Genomic DNA, 19663 nt, shown 5'->3' on the forward strand with positions numbered 1-19663 from the left:
CTGAGACTTGAGTTCCTCCGCCCTGGTTCCCGGCCGTCTCCTCCCCTCCCCACTGCGCTCCGGGCCTCGGTCTCCCGAGGAAGGTCACGAGAACTGGCCCAACACTGGCGTACTTTGAAGCCATCTGGTGTTTTTTATTTTACTTAAAAAAAAAAAAATCTTGATATTCTAAACAGATCCTCCCCAGTCGTGTTAGAGCACAAAACGAAACTTTTTGCGTCTTGTCTCTGGCATTTTTCCTGATGTAATTAATCTCTGTAGCTTCACCAGGGCTCTGCAGGTCCTACGGGGGAGAAGGTGTTTGGTTTACCCACTTGCCCGTTGAGGAAACTGAGGCTCAGCCACAGTAAGGAAGGGGTTTGGTTGAGTCATCCTGCTGGGAAATAGTGGAACCGGTTCTGGAGCAGCTGTGTTTGCCTTTCACCCTTCACTCTGCAGGGTCACTTTCATTTCGTTCATCCATTCATTCCCTCATTCCTAAGCAGCTGCTTCATACCTGTCCTGATGCTTAATGGGACTTAATGATGAGTGGAAATAGTCCATTCCAGGGACTCATGTGGCACTTACGGAGTGGTGGGAGGCAGACATTAATCCAGTGACACCAGGAGAACAAGAAAATTCCAGGTTGGGATTGGGAGACAGGGAGGGGGCAGGGCAGGTTGGTGGGGAGGGGGCCAGACTCTGCCTGGGACTGGGCTGGGGCTGGAGTTGGTATAGGTCAGTGTAGACCCAGGGCAGCTTGCCAGAGGAAGTTAACAGACTGGAGAAGGGAAGTTCAGGCATGTGCAAAGGTCCCACTGCTGACGATGATAGCTGGAGTTTGGAGTCTGGAGATGAGGCTGTTCTGCCCCAGCCCAGAGATGGGAACTCGAGTCCCACCCTATGTAACTGAGGTGGGAACAGCATGGTGTCATCAGGCCCTCTGCAAGCACCAAGACACCAGGAGCCCTGGGATCCTAGCAGCTTCCAGATCTATCTCCCATCCAGCTCCCCAGTGAGGAGTGGCATGGATGCTAGGACCCCTGTGGAGGTATCTGCATCTGCTAGCCCATTATCCCTCCTGCTTTGGGACTAGTTATGTGACCTGGACCACATAGCCACTAGGTCCCCCTGGCCCTGGCATTGGTTCAGGAATCAGCATGTGGCTCATGCTGAGCTCTGGACAACCTGCTCAGGGACATGGGAGAGATCAGAAAAGATGAGCTTCTTCCCTGTCTGATGGCACAGCTGTCTGGAAGGTAGACTGGTGATGCTGGGGACCCTCTTGTCAACTTTGGGGTGGGGTGGGGAGAAGCTGTTCAAGAGTGAGGCAATCCAGAGCAAAACAGATCTCTAGGATGGAGACAGGTGCACATTTGTTTTTTGAGAGAGAGAGAGAGAGAGAGAGAGAGAGAGAGAGAGAGAGAGAGAGAGAGACAGCACGAGCAGGGGAAAGGAACAGAGGGAAAGAGAGAAAGGGAGAGACACAGAGAATCTTAAGCAGGCTCCACACCGAACATAGAGCCTGACAACGGAGCTTGATCCCATGACCCTGAGATCATGACCTGAGCTGAAATCTAGAATCAGGACACTCAACTAACTGGGCCATCAGGAGCCCTGAAGATGCACATTTTTTTGGAGCCCCTGGGTTTAGCTGGGGCTGAAGCCAGATTTATTCCTGGAATTCTTGGTATCAAGGCTCAATAAGTTCCCATCTTCACTGGAGGCACTTCAAAGTGACTTCTGTCATTCGCAACCAAATTGAGTCCTGATTGCTTCAACCTCCTGGAACTGTGATCTGAGGTTCAGGGAAGCAGTTACGCAGCTGGTGGCCCCAACCTATAAGGTGCTGCCCCTTCCTGCCCTCAACCTGGTCAGGGACCTGTCTTGTTACAACCCAGGAGGCCCCTGGGATTTAGTAAGATTAAACAATCTGCCCCAAGTCACACAGCCAGGAAGTAGGGGGCTGGTCTGGATCAGGAGGCCCAGGCGTGGCCCCTCTCAGAAGAAGGATACAAGACCATGGGTAGATGCCTTGCCTAGCCTGGCTCCATACCTGTGCTCCCAGGAGAATCCTGTGCCTGAGAATTGAGCTGGAGCCAGAAACCCACAGGGCCTGGCTGATCACCATGGATGGCTCTGGCCTCACTTTCCAGGAGTGACCTTGACCATTCTGGCCAACAGAATAAGACCACATGCTGGATTAGGTAAGAGCAGCCACAGATGTGGTTTCTTCACCTGCCCATTTTTTTCAGATCTCAAGTCAACTTTTATATAACTGGGGGAATTTGTTCACTGACTGGTTTCTCCCAAAAAACCCAGAAATCTACTTCCTTCTCCTCTTTCCACATAGTCCACTAAGTCCCATGGCTGTCCTGGTAGACACGGAATGTGCTTGCTAGCCTTGGGCCACAGCGTCTGTTCAGATGCTTTTTTTTTTCCTTTAACGTTTCCACTGGGTCCTGGAGTGGGTTATAGGGTTCCAGGTATGATGAGGGCTGCCCTCTAACTCCTGTGGGATTCCTAGCTGGGCTTTCAACAGCTCCCATGCTGTCATCGGGGCCCTCACCACCAGTCTCCACTTATCCCAGCTGGGCTGTGGCCACTGGATGGCCCAGGGTAGTCACCGGTTCCTCCTGATCTTCTTGTTCCCCTCTGAAAGCAGAAATGCCAGGCAGACCTTGATGTCAGCTCCTGAAGGTCCCAGGGACCCAGCCCTGCCAAGAGCCATGCGGCACAGGCCTTCCCAAGCTTCAGCAGAGGGTCCGGGGAGCTGGGGGGGGGGGGGGGCAGGGTGCTGAGGTGTGTAGTTGGAGCTCTGCATCGGATCACTCCCTCCAGGGGTTGGGGCACGAGATTCTTAGGGAACTTGGAATAGTGCCCATGGCAGACAAGGTTCAGGGAACCCAGGCCAGAGACTACCTGGGTAGAGTTCCTTGCCTCAGGGTGGCTCATCCTCAGCTGAGATCTGCGGTGGGGAGCACAAGCAGAGCGAGGTATGAGGCCAGACCTGGGCTTGGGGCAGGAAGCCACGCCCCCCAGACTCCTCCCTTTTCTCTTCTATGGGGTTGGGTTCTGGTGGAGCGGATAGGGGTGGGGTGGGGTGCAGAGGCGCAAGGCTAGGGAGGGTTTTAACGACTGGCCCCAGGACCAGGGTTCGAGGACAGCCAGCAATGGAGATCTGGATCGGAAACTGAGGCAGGAATTCTGCCCTGAGTGTAGGCCTGGAGGGAGTAAGGCCTCAGGAGGTTGGCCAGGGCATGGGAGAGGGGAAGCATTGTCCGGCTCATTTTGGGTCACCAGATGGCTGCCCTCACTCTCCCACCCCCAAGGCCAGCATTGAGGCAAGAGAGGCCCTCCCTTCCCTTTCAGCTCAGCACGGAGGTGACCTTCCTAAAGAGTTCCTTGGAGCCACGGACTTTTTCCAACTTCTTTCTCTCTTCTGCAGGGACCGAGGAGGAGTTCTGTCACAAGCCTGAGCTCCCATATTCTTTTATGACTGGAAATTAATTTAACAAAATAACAAATTTAGTTATAAATCTGTATAACTTTGTTCTTCCAGGAAAGATACACATTCATTTTAGGAAGGAAATAAAAAAGAATCTTGTAAGAGTTAATCCTGTCAAGTTTTTTTACGACCTCCCCAAAACAATATTCTTTGCATTGGTAGTCATTATTTAAACAATAATATGGTTATACCACAAATACTGTTTTGTAGCCAGAGTTTGATCTTTGGATTAGAAAGAATTGTGGGGGCGCCTGGGTGGCTTGGTCAGTTAGGCGTCTGACTCTTGATTTCGGCTCAGGTTATGATCTCACAAGCAGTTCGTGAGTTTGAGCCCCACATCCACCTCTGCAGACAGCATGGAGCCTGCTTGGGATTCTCTCTCATAATAAATATATAAAAACTTAAAAATAAATTTTTAAATGTTTATTTATTTTAGAGAAAGAAAGACAGACAGAGGCATGAGCAGAGAAGAGGGCAGAGAGAGAGGGAGACACAGAATCCGAAGCAGGCTCCAGGCTCCAAGCTTGCAGCACAGAGCAGCAAGGCCATGACCTGAGCTGAAGTTTGACACCCAACTGACTGAGCCACCCAGGCTCCCCTAGATATATAAAAATTAAAAAGAAAGAAGAAGGAAAGAAAGAAAGAAAGAAAGAAAGAAAGAAAGAAAGAAAGAAAGAAAGAAAGAAAAAGAAAGAGAGAGAGAGAGAATGAAAGAAAGAGGGACAGAAAGAAAAAGAGAAAGAAAGAATTGTGCTGTGAAGAAGCCCGGATGTGGCCCAGAAATGCCAGCACTGTCAACGCACTTCCGGTGCCATTGCACCCAGGCAGAGCTGGGCCTCTGGTCTGCCCAGCCAGGAGACAGTGGGGTCTGTCCTTGCGGGCGAGCAGAAATCTGGGATTGCACGCATTGGCTGTTGGCATTGGTGAACGGAGAGCAGCAGCTGACCCCAGGAGGTGCAGGCCCTGGGGACGCAGGAGCTGGTGATAGTAACACCTGCACAGCAGAAGCTCAGCCTACTCCGAGCAGTGAATTCTTTCTGGCCCCATCACTTCAGGCAAGCATCTCCTCTGGGACAAAAGGGCACCAGATCCATTTCTTTACCCCTCCCCCGCTCTGTGCCCTGGGAGGCTGACCTTACCAGGGGTCCCAGGCCCTCTGGCTTCTGGTTGGTTCTGGCCAGCAGGAGGTCTGGAGAAGGAGGGGGTGAGGTCAGGATAGAAATCTTCTCCCTAAGGCCTCAGCTTGGGTCTGGCGGCCTCTCCCACACTGCCCTCTCTGGATCCTGCCCCTTGAGGTCTCAGAATGGTAATGCTCTGGCTGGGCACCTCTGAGGCTGACCCAGCCCTCCCCACTCCCTTTAGGAAATGCTCTGTCATCCTGTCTGAGGGTGTAACCCAAGGTGACTAGTTGTCTGAGTTTCACTGGGACCGTCCTGGGGTTAGTACTGAAGTTCCCACACCCCAGGGAACCCCTCAGTCCTGGGCGAGCCAGGCGGGGGTGGCAATTGGTCACTCTAGGGCCACTAATGTCGACTCTGATGCTGCATTCCTGCTTTCTTACCTTTTTGTCTACTAAGACGAGACTAAGAAGGGCCCAGGGGGTGTCCTGGGCTTCCAGTTTCTCGTCACCAATCAGATGAGCTAGCAATTCTGGTGATGGTTTCCCAGTGCTTGAGTGTGGCTGTGTCCTGAGAGGGGCTTGCCTTCCATGTCCTCCCTGTGCTTCCCTCCAGGCTGGGTGCTGGCTGTCCTTTTAGCCTTGATTTCCTGCCTGGCCCCATGGGCAGCTGAACTGACTATTCCATACACTGCTGATGTCCTGTAGATTCTGGGAGTGGGTAGAGGAGGGGCTCTTTGAGTGTGGTGGCTAATGTCACGTCCATGTTGTCCAGTCTAGCAGTGGCATTTGGCTATGATTTTTAGAGGCTGGGGCAGGGACAGAGGGTGAAGGTTTGGGGTCCAGGACTCTTCCGGCATCCCTCTCCACTCTCTGATAGAGAGGACCATTTCCAGGTGGGCCATGCAGATAGGGCAGTGAAAACCATCCTATACAAGGGTCCGTCCAGCTCCATGAGGCCGCGTCTGGGCCCCAGAGCAGACCCAGAGCCATTCTTATGTCATGTGTGTCCTGGTTTCCATGTTTGTTAAGGCAGTGGGGATGCAAGAACCTCCTGGCCCCTTCTAGCTTCAGGGAGGGTCTGCCTGGGCATTTACTTGGCACGTAGGCAGTGGAGCGACTTCTGGAGCGACTGATGGGCAGTGGGGGAGTTCGGGCCTGTTTTCCTTCCCTCTGGGATCAACACCCTGGATTCCTCTGTGGAACTATCCCTTCTCTCCTCTTAGCCTCTTGGATCCCAGGGGGCTGCCTTCCCTCCTGGCTGCTGTGGTGGGCACATGGCCCAGGTCTGGACAATGAGGGCACCACTGGGAACATAGGGATGGAGTCTGGACTGGACCTGGGCTGATAACAACCAGTGAGTGTCATCCCGGAGGAGTTTGGCCGGAACCATCAGAAAAAAGTTTTCTTCCAGTCCCTCAGGTATTAGGGTATAGGACGGGGGTGTTGCCTGTGCCAGCTTCACCCCAGTGGAGAGAATCCAAGAGTGTAGATAAAACAGGAAAGGAGATCTGTGTTGGCTCCAGCCTTGCCTGAAGGCAGGTGTGCCTGAACCACTCACACATTTTGTCCTTGAGTGGGTGGGGGCCCTGGCTCACCTGGGGAGGTTGACCCTTGTGCATGTTTGCCCTCTCCCTGGTCCCTGTCACTCTGCTCTCGGCTGTGTCTGGGGGCTCCCAGGTGGCCCACCCAGTCACTGAGACTGCATTCATTACTTTCACGTGCCATGCACCGTGGAGGCGTGTCCTTCCTGGGATGTGGTCCTCCAAGAACTGATCTTTGTGAACTGCCTGAGCTTCCTCCTGGGATGTGGGTGGTACCACCACCTGTTTCTAGAACCTGACAGCCAACGGTCACCCTCACTTTGACTTTCAGTGGAGTGTGGGAGGTAAGGGGGGATCTACCAGCTCACAGGGCTTCTCCACTCTGCCAGCACGTCCAGGTCTTGCACACTTTCTGGAATGACTCGACCTGTCTCCAAAAACCGTCTTTCTTTTCTTGTAAATGGAAACCAGAGGGTGCAATTTTTAACCTTAGCAATATTATCTTTAGAAAATATTTTGGGTCTCGGCAAATATGTATCCCCACACAATGACATACACGTCCACATGTGCTTTTTTTGTTCTGAAAAATTTCAAAAATAGTCGAACGAACCCCTTCATACTCATTCCCCAGAGTCAACAATTATTGATGTGTAACTGATTTTGTCTTAACTCTCTTTCCAGTTTTTGTTTTATTGGAACACATCCTGCTATGATTTGATTCATTAATAATTCATTATGTGTAAAGCTCTTAAGACTGTAATAGCAGTATCACACCACACAAAATTAATAGCAATGTATTAATATTATCTAACACTCACCTCATCTTTAATATTGATACGTATTGGAGTATATTCAATATTCCCCGATTGTCTCAAAAGCATCTTTTTATAGCTTGTTGGTTTAAATCAGGATACCAACACCATTTACCCATTGCCTTTGGTTGGTATGTCTTGAAGACTTTTTTTTTTTTGAACAAAAGTTTTTTTAATGTTTAGTTTTGAGAGAGAGAGAGAGAGAGAGAGAGAGAGAGAGACTGAGCGCGAGCAGGGGAAGGGCAGAGAGAGAGACAGGGAGACACAGAATCCGAAACTGGCTCCAGGCTCTGAGCTGTCAGCACAGAGCCCGACATGGGGCTCGAACTCTGAATGGCAAGATCATGACCTGAGCCGAAGTCGGACACTTAGACTGAGTCCCAGTCTAAGACAGGCGCCCCGACTTTTAAATTTATAATCTGTAACAGCATATACAACCTCCCTCCCCCACATGTGATGGTCTGATATTAGCAAGTGTTTTTTGGTTTGTTTTGTTTTTTAAAAATGTTTACTTATTTTTGAGAGAGAGCAAGTGAAAGAGGGGCAGAGAGAGAGGGAAAAAGAGGAACCGAAGAGGGCTCTGCACTGACAGCAGAGAGTCCAACATGGGGGCTTGAACCCATAAGCCTTGAGATCATGACTTGAGCCAAAGGTGTGCGCTTCACTGACTGAGCCACCCAGGCACCCCTCCAGACACAGACAGATGTACAGACCACAGACTTCTGGTAAAACAACAACCCCAGGGCCCAGAGGGGGCAGATGTGGACACCAGGGAGCAGACCTCCAGCCCAGAGCCGGACTAAGCAGGTTTGCACTCCGGCTCTGTGCTGCCTTGTTAGGTATGGCCTTGAGCAAAACAGCATCCCTTCCATAAAATGGAGGATAGCAGCTTATCGGACACACTAAGAAAGTGTCAGTTAGTACAGCCTTCCAGAGACCAATTTGGCAATATGTATCAACAGAGGCCTGGTTTCATGAAGAGTGTGGAACATTTCATTCCACCATGAAATGCTGTGCAACTCTGAGAATCGGGTGAGCACAGGCTGTGTGATTCGGGAGGAAACAAGGGCTACAAAGATACTATGTACTGTCTACTCCTCACTGCATTTGGTTGTATTGATAACGATAACGGCTTTGTTGGCATATAATCCAATGACACGCAGCGTAAAATGGTTTTGTATATTCTCAGAACTGTGCAACCATCACTGCAATCCATTGGAGAATATTTTCATCATCTTCCCGTAAAGAAGAAATCAAAAGCTTTCAAGCCTGGCAGGAAAGGCTTCTTGTCCAAAGGGCCTCCTGCTCCTGGGAAGCAGACAGCCCCACCCCAGCCCAGGAAGAACAGTGCGGGCCTCCTGTCATGCCTGCAAAGTGACCAGTTACAGGCCTGTGACTTAGGCCCCGGCCGGCCCTGTGAGGCCAAAGGCTGTGGAGGCACACGCGGGGCTGGCCTCTTGGCACAGCCCGCCTGGCTGACCTGCTCTGTGGCGGAGAAGCCAGGGCAGGGAGAACAAGGCTGTCTGTGTCCTCCAGGGATGCAAATTGTCCCATGTCACGAGGCTGACCAATTTCAGTCTATGGAGCGAAATAGTTTGGATCTTCTCGTGGGTCTGCAGATGTTGGTGAGCAAAAATAACTGAAAATAGGCCAACATCCAGACTCTTAGCCCTCCAGCCTGGCATGCCGATGTGCACAGATGGAATCATGGCAGAGATACTGCTAACAAGCAAGCACAGAAAAGCCTTTCCCAGAAGGAAAGCCCTGCCTTGGCTCCCACCAACCCTACACAGACACAGGCAGGTCACCGTGATTGCCCATTTCAGGGATGCTGGCTGACCATGGGACTTCATACCAGGTGCTTTTCTCTTATTATTATTTTTTAATGTTTATTTATTTTTGAGAGCGCATGTGAGTGTGAGCGGGGAGGGGCAGAGAAAGAGGGAGACACGGAATCTGACACAGACTCCAGGCTCCAAGCTGTCAGCACAGAACTCACTTGGGGCTCAAAATTACAAACTGTGAGATCATGACTTGAGCTGAAGTTGGGCACTTAACCGACTGAACCACCCAGGTGCCCTTACCAGTCTTTCACACCTGGCACAATGAAGATACTGGGGGATGTGACTCTGTGTTCTCTCATTTGCCATCAAAGAAATCCCTGTAATCCTGTGACTGGGGCCACTCAATGGCTCCATTTTGATGGGACTTCCAAGATCTCCACTGAGCACAGGACTTTGGCGGGCCGTCTTCTGCCTTCTGTCCCCTGAAACCCTAAATCAGCCACGAGGCTGGCCTGGAGTCCCACACAGTTCTGACCTCAGGCCTCTGTTCAGTTCTTGGACCAAGAACGCACCTCAAACTGGCCATTTGACTGAATGTCTTCATCCCTTCAAAATTCCTGTGTTGAAACCCTAACTCCCAGTGTAATGGTGTTTGGAGGTGGGGACTTAGATTCAGATGAGGTGATTAGATTTAGATGAGGTCATGAGGGTGGGGGACCCGCTCGGTGGGATTTGAGTCCTTACAAGAGATTGCTCTCTCTCCACACACGGGCCACCAAGGAAAGGCCACGGGAAGACATGGCAAGAAGGCTCGGTCTACGTTCCAGGAATAGGACCCTCACCAAGAACTAAAAGAATCGAATCTGCTGGCACTTTAATCTTGACTTCCTGGCCTCCAGAGCTGTGAAAAATAAATGTCTGCTGTTTGAATCACCTGGCTATTTTATTACGGCAGCCTGACTGACTAAGACATCAACTTGAGCAAAAAAGAACGAAATGGTCTATTCCCAAAAAGTAGATCCAGGGGCTCAAATAGCATCTTCATGGTGCTGTCTCCCTCTCACCCCACCTCCTGTGGTCTCTCAGGCAGGTGCCCAGGCCTAGTGGCCGGGTCTATACAATGCACCACCCTGGTGAGGTTAGACACATGAGCTCACTTCCCCACTCAGGGACCAGTCCTGGGAGCTGAGGACAGGGGTTCACTCTGGAACCACCTAGAATGAGAGGTGAAGGGAGGGTCCTCAGATGGGAAAAAGGGAAGATGCTGGGTGGTCCAACACTACATCCATCCATCACACTCACTGAGTGTCTGAAGGTCACAGGTGGGCTCAGTCTGAGAGAGCCTGCAGAAACTGCTTCTACAGAGAACCTTCCTTTCTCATTACTTCTCTTTCCCAAAAGTAGGAATCTTATCTCTTTCCTGAGGCGATCAAGAGGGAATGCAGTAACACCAAAAGCAAGGATGGGGATCCGCTCAGAAAATATCCCTCATGGCTTCCTCTCCCCCAGGGGACAGAATTCCTTTACCCCTTGGATCCCTCCTAGGCTGACCATGCACGGGCCTCATGCTGGCAGTGAAGGATGATGATGAGTCAGGCTCCATCCTTGCCCTTGACAGCTCACGGTGAAGCTGGGTGGCAGATGTGAATCCTCACTGAGCCGCAAAGAACAACAGATAAATGGGAACAAGTGGAGGAAGCCACCCACTCTTCCTAGAACTGATCTGGATGGCGTGTAACTGGGAGGAAAAAAAAATGCAAACCAGTGCAAGTCATAAAGGGACTTCGCTGGTTCACGTAACTCAAAATTACAGGGGTAGGTTCAGGTATTACCTGATCCAGGTGCTTGGATCCTGTGTGCAGTCCCTCAGCTCTGCTTTGGCTTCAGGTCAGCTTCCCTTACTTGCTGGCCCCTGGCAGTCCCAAGCTTATATGTTACTGACAGCAACCCCAGTGGGCAGCAGCACCCCTCCCCAGAGATCCCAGCAGAAGTCCTGGGGACATGCCTCAGATTGTCCAGGGATTCTTGCATTCCCAAACTAATTGTTGTATACACCATCATAGGTCTGGGTTACATACCCACCATGGGGGTGCAGGTGAACATTCGCCAAGGAAAGTCTGAGGTGCTGTTACCAGACTAAGGGCATGGCGAACGGGTTGCAAAACCTTCTGTCTATCACAAGTGGGTAGGACAGGGATCAGGCAGAAGAGAAGCATGTGGGGAGCCCACCTAGCCAGAACCAGAGCTCTGTGGTTGGAGGCGCAGTGATTGCCCCTAAGCGGAAGTGACTTGGTGGGCTTTTCACTTTAGAAAATGTCTGGGGCAGGAGGAGGCTGGGTGGCTGGGCTTGGGTGCATGCCTGGCAACAGGAGGGAGGTCCAGGAGGCTGCACAGGCAGAGTTCTAGAGCTATCAGTTAGGGGCAGTGGGGAGGAAGAGAGCCATGGCATGGCCCTCAGTATCCAGCTCTGGGGGCAGCAAGAGAGCCATTTGCTTTTCCTTGGAACACAAGAGGGTAGCAGGCTGAGGGGGTTAGGGCCTTGTTGGATACCTGTCCCTTCCACAGATGGGAGTCTGGAGCCCAGAGAGGGACTGTCCTGGATGCAGGGTTTAGAGCTGAGGAGCTGAGGTGGAGGGTGCATTTCATTGGGGGAACAGGAATACTGAGGAATCCCCTCTGTCTGGCCTGTGACCCTGAAAGCCCCTTTGCCTCCCTGAGCCTCAGTTTTCTCTTCTGTGAAATGGGGCTGAGAAAGCCCAGCTCCCCGTCAAGTATGAGAACGGATGAGGATGGCCTCTACAAACCACCAAGCACAGGACAGGTGCTTACAGGACAGCAGAGAAGTGGGTGAGGCAAGGGGAGGCCACAGAGGATCTGAGAACCGCAGCCCAGGGATTGACAGTGCCCTGTTATCTGAGGTAAAGTGACCATGGCCGGGACCAGCAAGTGGGACTCCAGCCAGGGTAAGAGAGCTTAATCAGAGGGGGCTCTGCCGCAGGGTCACCACCAAGGACAGCCACAGAGCCACCCACTTGACAGCATTTGGAGCCTTAATTATTTACTCCTAAAAACACAGCTGGAAAGTGAATGATCACTGGCCTTAGGGACGGGTGTTGCCCAGATGGCCTTTCTGTCACCCCTCCCAACGTAACAGGATTTTTCAAGATTGTCTTGTCATCAGCAGATGAAGAAAATGAACTGTGTGTTACTTGTTTGCAGAGTGAGTCAGACTGTGCCGGACTGCGGAGAGTCTGGGGCCTTCTGGGCCGATCCGCCCATTGAACAGATCAGGAGAGGGGCCGGAGAGGCCGGGTGCATCATGCATTCATCTGGCAGGACCAGGACCCTCGAGCAGCCACCAGCTGGTGCTGACACTGGACCTGCAGGTGGGGTGAACTCCCAGGGTTGGTACATGCTCCATTATCCCCAAAACCTACCCATGGCCATGTTGGTTCAGGATGTTATCAGAATGACCCAGCATGTTCTGGGCAGGTGTGTGTGTACATCTGTACACGTGCGTGTGAACAAAGAGCAAAGGCCAGAAGATAGTGTGAAAGACCTCAGGGCCATTCTCAGAGGTATGAGCTCCATTCTCTAGTGAGCACAGGTCATTCGTCCCCTGTTCCAGGCCCTCGCTGTTCCCTCAGCTGGGAAGCCTCCTTCCAGTCCCAAAATGCCACACAGTCTGACTCATGTCACCTATCAGGAAAGGTCACCCCCGAGGGTGCCCGCGTGGCTCAGTTGGTTAGGCATCTGACTTCAGCTCAGGTCATGATCTCGCAGTTCGTGAGTTCGAGCCCCGTGTCGGGCTCTGTGCTGTCAGCTGGGAGCCTGGAGCTTGTTTCAGATTCTGTGTCTCCCTCTCTTTCTGTCCCTCTCCCGCTTGTGCTCTGTCTCTCTCTGTCTCTCAAAAATAAATAAAAACTTCAAAAAAAAAGATTTAAAAAAAAAAGAAAAGCTCACCCCCAGGCACCTGGGTGGCCCAGTCAGTTGGGCATCTGACTTTGGCTCAGGTCACGATCTTGTGGTTCATGAGTTTGAGCCATGCATCAGGCTTGCTGCTGTCAGCCTGTCAGTGCAAAGCCCACTTAGGATCCTCTGTCCCCCTCTCTCTGCCCCTCTGCCCCTCCCCTGCTTGCACTCTCCCCACAATAGATAAATATTAAATAAAAAAAGAAAGAAAAGCTCCCCCCAGACTGGTTCTATCGAAAGTGGCCACCTAATGGTCCTGGCTTCTTACCTGACACCCACCACTTGCCCTGTACTCCTTGGCTTTGGTCACTCCAATGCCTTTGGGACAACAGGCCATAGATTGCCTCCCTGCCAGCATACTTTTCCCTCTGCTGCACTGGAAGGAGGGTCAAGCATGGTCCGGGATGCTGCTGGGATCTGAGGGGTGGCTTCTCAGCCTGAGAGAGAGACTGTGCATCCCTAACCAGACAGTCTCATCCCTCTGCTGTCATCCACTGAGAAGAAGCAAGTTTCAGGACGGGGCTGACAACAGCTGCCCAGAAAGCTGTTTTGTGGAGAGCCTGTTCTCTCAGAGCAGGGAAGTGGGTGCTCTCCCAGCCTTCTGGGTTAGGCTGGGATCCCCACTCTGTCCTTAGGACCCTTAACTGCTGGCCCTTTCTGAACTTCTGTTTTCTCATATGTGAAGTGGGACTGGTATACTGCTGCATGAGCTGCTATAAGGACTAAATAAGAGAAGGTGTCAGGAACATACGTACATACAGTAAAAGCATAGTAAAAAAAAGTCTTGAACACAAGAAGCAAAATCCTTCTAAATAATCCTAGAGAAGAAGAGGGATTCGAACTGAAACTGGGTTGCTCTGTTGGTGGGGATGCAAACTGGTGCAGCCACTCTGGAGAACAGTGTGGAGGTTCCTCAAGAAACTAAAAATAGAACTACCCTACATACCAGCAATTGCACTCTTAGGTATTTACCCAAAAGATACAAAAATACAGATTCCAAGGGGTACATGCACCCCAATATTTACAGCAGCATTATCAACAATAGTTAAACTATGGAGAGAGCCAAATGTTCATTGATGAATGGATAAAGAAGATGTGGTATATATGTACAATGGAATATTACCCAGCCATCAAAAAGAGTGAAATCTTACCATTTGTAACAACATGGATGGAGCTAGAAGGTATTATGCTAAGTGAAATAAGTCAATCAGAGAAAGGCAGATACCATATGATTTTACTCATATGTGTAATTTAAGAAACAAAACATGAACATATGGGAAGCGGGGGTGGCGGGGTGGGGGGAAGAAGAGAGGGAAATGAACCATAAGAGACACTTGAGGATAGAGAACAAGCTGAAGGTTGATGGAGGGAGGTGAATGGGGGATGGGCTATATGGATGATGGGTATTAAGGAGGGCACTTATTGGGATGAGCACTGGGTGTTCCATGTAAGTGATGAATCACTGAATTCTACTCCTCAAACCAATATTGCATGGTATGTTAACTAATTAAAATTTAAATATTAAAAAAGAAAAAAAAGAGCAAAGAACTAAAGCTGGGTAAGAACATCCACATGAAAACCTGAGGAGTGCATACAAAGCGGTATTCAGAGGAAAACTCATAGCCATGAAAACATCATTTAGAATAATAGAAAGAAGAAAAAGTACTTGCAAGCAGGACCTTTCCCCCCTCTTCCTGTTTTGTTCACTGATAAGTCCCAAAGGCCTAGAACAGGAGGCAGAAGAAACTAAGAGAAAGAGAACAGGGAAGGCTCTGTGCTCAGGAGAGAGGAGGAGGATGCCACTGGAGTCTTCAAGGATTAACATCTCAGGACCATACTAGATAAGGCAGAGTGTGGCTGATGCCAGCTGGAGAGTCTAGACAAAGAATAAGATCATCCTCTAGGCAGACCCAGCATATTCTATACAGGGTCACCACATCACTTACTGTCTAACCCGGGACTCCGAGAGTGAAGGGGGACACTATTAATAATGATCCTGAGACAGCAGGTGTCAACTGGGAGTCTCCCCCACAAGTCAGTCATAGGGTCACTCTACTTAGAACCCCAGAGAAGGCAGGGGCAGGTGTCTGTGATGCAGGCGAGTGTGAAACCTTGAATTAACAGAGTTTACCAGAAATCTACTAAAGTTAAACCCAATCCTGGTGGATTCAGCTATAGAAAAAAAATAAGCCAAGTTATGCTTTGTACCAGTCAGGCTTCCTGCGGGATATGATGACACCTTCAAATCATGGTAGTTTGGGAAGATTTTCATAAAAGGACATTTCGTGAAGGTGTGGAGAGGATGGAGGGAATATAGCAGCAGTGAACCATTAGTGTGCCAAGGCCCGAAGGGGCAAGAGGAGGGAGAAGCTTCTGGAACTCTGACATTCCTGGAAGGGCCATGTGGAGAGGGCTGTCCAGCAGAAGCTGTGACTTTTGGCTATGGGAGGCTGACCCATCAGGAAAGATCTCACTCTCCTTTCTGCCTCCAATCTCCTGCTAAAGGCCTGTTGCTGGAAGTCAGAGGAAAAGAGAGCCCTTGAGGTGGCTAAACAGATAGAGAACAGGGTGGGTGCAGAGTGGGTCTAGAGGGGCAAATGGAAGATATCCTAAACATCCCGCCCCTTTCTGCCCTCCACATCCTTTCATTCAGGGAAAACTTTGTGTCCCCACAAGGGGCCCGATGATTCCCAATAGTAATAGCAGGGCTTGGACAACCCTCTCTTTCTTTTCTTAATTGAGATATAATTGACATATAACATTATACAAGTTTCAGGTGTACAACACGATGATATTCGCTATGTCACTATTATGAAATAATCATCACAACAAATCTAGTTACTATCTGTCACCATGTATAGTTAGAAATTTTTTTCTCATGATTAAAAGTTTTAAGATCTCCTTTCTTAGCAAATTTCAAATATACAATACAGTATCATTAACTATAGTCACCATGCTGTGCAATGTATTCCCAGAACTTATTTATTTTATAACTGGAAGTTTCTACCTTTTGACCCCCTTCACCCATTTCTCCCACCCCACCCCCTACCTCTGGCAACCAGCTACCTGTGCTGTGCATCTGGGAGTTTGTTTTTTGTTTTTGTTTTTGTTTTTAGAGTCCACATATAAGTGAGTTCATACTATATTTTCTTTCCCTGTCTGACTTATTTCACTTAGCATAATGCCCTCAAGGTGCATCCATGTTGTTGCAAATGGCAAGATTTCCTTCTTTTTAATGGCTAATATTCCATTGTATATATCTACACCAAGTTTATATTCATTCATCCATCGATGGACACTTTGTTTCCATATCTTGTCAATTGTAAATAATGCTGCAGTGAACACTGGGTGCATATACCTTTTGGAGTTAGTGTTTTCATTTCCTTTGCATAATTACCCAGAAGTGGGTTTGCTGCACATGGTAGTTCTGTTTTTAACGTTTTGAGGAATCTCTGTGCTGTTTTCAGTTGTGGCTGCACCAGTTTATATTCCCACCAACAGTACACAAGAGTTCCTTTTTTCTCCGCATCATTCCCAGCTCAACGTTTTCTGTAAAAGATCAGATAATAAATATGTGAGCTTTGTGAGCCATACTGTCCTTGATGTAATTTGACTTCGCTGCAATAGCCATGGATGATACACAAACAATGAATGTGACCATGCCCCACTGAAACCTTATTTACAAAAACAGGTGGCATTAGGGGTTTGGTCCATGGGCCTCAGCTATAGCCTTATTATGGGATGGATGTGCTTCCTTAGTTGGTCCCATTGGGAGTCTAAAATGCTTACCACCAAATATGTTTTTCACGTGTGATAACAGGAAAAAAGTGTGTGATGGGACAGTGGAGAAAAATCTGATGACATACCGGCCCAAGTCCTTGCTTTGTGATGCTCAGGAGACCTGAGTTGACAATCAGGGCTCCTTCTTCCACTGCCCATTCTGCATCCCCCTTGCCCTCTGCCAGTACCTTGACCAGGTAAGGTTCTTTCTCAGATGATTCTTTTCCAAATCTTTACTCCTGCTGCATCTAAGTCCTTTCTTAGTGGGCCTATCTTTGTTGGGTTATAACATTGACTAGTACTCTTAGGTCAGGGGTACTAGAAGGCACCCCTAGGGAATCCCCTAGATTCATACGGGGTCCTTCTTCCTCCTACTGCATACAACAATCCAATTTCTTTCTCGTAATTGGGATCAATTCCCTGCCTGGTACAGTGACCCCTTCTATCTGCCTGTTAGTTCAGTGAGTGGAGAGCCCACGTGGCAGGGAACACACTCTTAGCATCTAGTAATGGAAACAATACTTGCACTCCTTCCTGGATGCTAGGACCTGTAGGCTCCCACAGGGTCTAAGGTGACTGGGAGGGAATGCAAGACTTCTGTAGGAAGGTGTCAGTGGAGTGGAGGACACGTCAGGTGTCTGCTGCTGGTTCTCAAACCTGTGAATTCTGCACAGCGGGGAGATGGCACCATATTCGGTCATCAGTTTGATGCCTGTAACACACTTTGCAGGCCAGCACTCCAGCCTCAAAAGGTATTGTCCTCCAGAGGGTGTCCTAAAGGAGCCTTCCGGCAGGCTCCTCCATGACTCCCACAGGCCAGCTGCTTCTTGGTGAGGGGACATATGAGAGCCCACTGGCACATCCTTTGTTGCAAAATGCATGCATTGGTTGGAGGCAATGTTGTGGGGAGACCATGCAGTAGGTAAGGTGGTCTCTGAGTCTATCAATGGTGGTGCTGCAGAAGTTCCATAGGCAGGAAGGCAAGGATGCATTTGGAACATGCAACATTCCGGTGAGGACAATGCAATTCTTCCGTGATGGCGGGGGTTCAATGTAATGAACTTGCCAAGAAATGCCCAGCTGATCCCTCCAGGGAAGGTGCCATGCGGGGGGCTTGGCACTGGCCCCTGCTGTTGGCAGGTTGGTCACTCAGGAGTGGTGGTAGCCAGGTCAGTCTTGATGCAGCAAAGTCTGGGCTGTTGAGCCTTTACTTACCACAGTCACGTTCACATGGCTTTTATCCCCATCACCACAGCCACATTGTACATGGCCTCCATCCCTGTCACCATGGCCCCTTCATACCCAACCACCATCCCTGCCACCATGGCCACCTTACACGCAGCCCTTTAAGGAAGCACGTGGTGGTGGGAGAGAAGCTGGCCGACAGCCACAGGTGGGTTAACTTGCCTGTTTGATTACTGAGCATGTCCTTCACTGTGGATGCCCTTGGGGAGGTGTTCACACAGAACGCAGACGTCATCACAGTCTGTGCGCATCTCAAATGACCCAGACCACCTGGCCCCCAAATTTCCAATCTTGTTCTTTCCAGGCCCTGACCAGCCAGCCAATCTGTTAGCCACCACTCATGAATCCCAGTGTTTCTGTCTCCGCCATACTTCCTTCCACAGAGAGCAGGTAACCGGTTGAGTTGCCTGAAGTTCTGTCCATGGGGAAGATTTCTCTTCACCATGTTCTTTTTCTGTCAGCTGGGGGAGGGTTCATAGGGGGCTGCCAGCTACTTGTGGTGCTGGCTTACTATGGTACCCATGCATGAAACAGGGACTTTAACTCTGTTAACTGGTCATGGACCACCTCATCTGGTACTCTGTACCTTCCAGACCTTCTAGACCTGCTTGCTTACTATTTCTATTTTAAGATGGAAAGCTATTCTGGGGGCACCTGGGTGGCTCAGTCAGTTGAGCATCTGACTCTTGATTCCAGCTCAGGTCATGATCTCATGGTTCATGGGATCGAGCCCCACATTGGGCTCTGTGCTGGCAGTGTGGAACCTGCTTGGGATTCTCTCTCCCTCTGCTTGTGCTCACTCACTCTCTCTCTCAAAAATAAATAAATAAACTTAGGGAAAAAATGTAAGGCCATTCTGCACATACAATTCTGCCCAGTTCCTGATGAGTGTTTTGGATCATGCCCTGCAACCTGCCCCCTCTGAGGTAAATATGCATGCTGCCTCCCAAGACCCAGCTGTAAGTTAGGAGCCTGTTTTCAGGTGGAGAATTGTGCTGGTAGAAGAGGGCATGACTTTCCTCTGGGACCCTGGCATCTGTGCCTGGGAAGCCTCTTTTCTGTTCCCTCTCACAACCACTGGCTACCCAGGAAGTGGTTGGAGCAGGCATACATTGGCTTCAAAATCCAATGGTTTTGCTTCTTTTTTCCTGGCAGGTGGCCTAAGGTGTAGCAACTTATCTCTTACTTTAGAGGGATCAGCCAACATCACTGGATCCTTAGAAAGCTTGCTGATGTGGGGGTCCCAGAATTTCCTATGATTTCCCTCCTCTTCTCTGGAAGGAATGTGTCTCACTAGGGGTCTCCCCTCTGACCTCAGACCCTGCACCTCTCTGAATGGTTTTAGGGAGCTATGACTCACCATGGGCCCCATGGTCCTGAGGGACACAGGTGTGCCCAAGCCTAGTCAAAGAGAGGCTTTTGTGCAGGGGAGTCTACCTCCCAGGCTGGGCTGTCTCTGGTATCAAGGGAAATTTGGGGTCATTTGAGGATTCAGAGTTCAGTCTCATTTGTGTCTGTCTGATGTCCCTGTTTTATGTCTCCCTCTCAAAAATAAATAAACATTAAAAACAATTTTTAAAAAGGGGTGCCTGGGTGGCTCAGTCAGTTAAGAGTCCGACTTCGTCTCAGGTCATGATCTCACGGTTTGTCTGTTCGGGTTCTGTGTTGGGCTTTGTGCTGACAGGTCAGAGCCTGGAGCCCACTTCGAATTCTGTGTCTCCCTCTCTCTCTGCCCCTCCACCACTGTCTCTCTGTCTCTCAAAAACAAACATTAAAAATTTTTTAAAAAAATAATTATAACAAACAGCATAGGAAAAACTATTAAAACAACTAAAGCTGTATATTTCACTGAAAGTGTATATAGATGAACAATTATAAAGAATCATAATTACATTAATAACTTTTTTGTCATTTTGCAACTC

This window comes from Neofelis nebulosa, chromosome 1 (genome assembly GCF_028018385.1).
Source record: "Neofelis nebulosa isolate mNeoNeb1 chromosome 1, mNeoNeb1.pri, whole genome shotgun sequence".
NCBI lineage: Eukaryota > Metazoa > Chordata > Mammalia > Carnivora > Felidae > Neofelis > Neofelis nebulosa.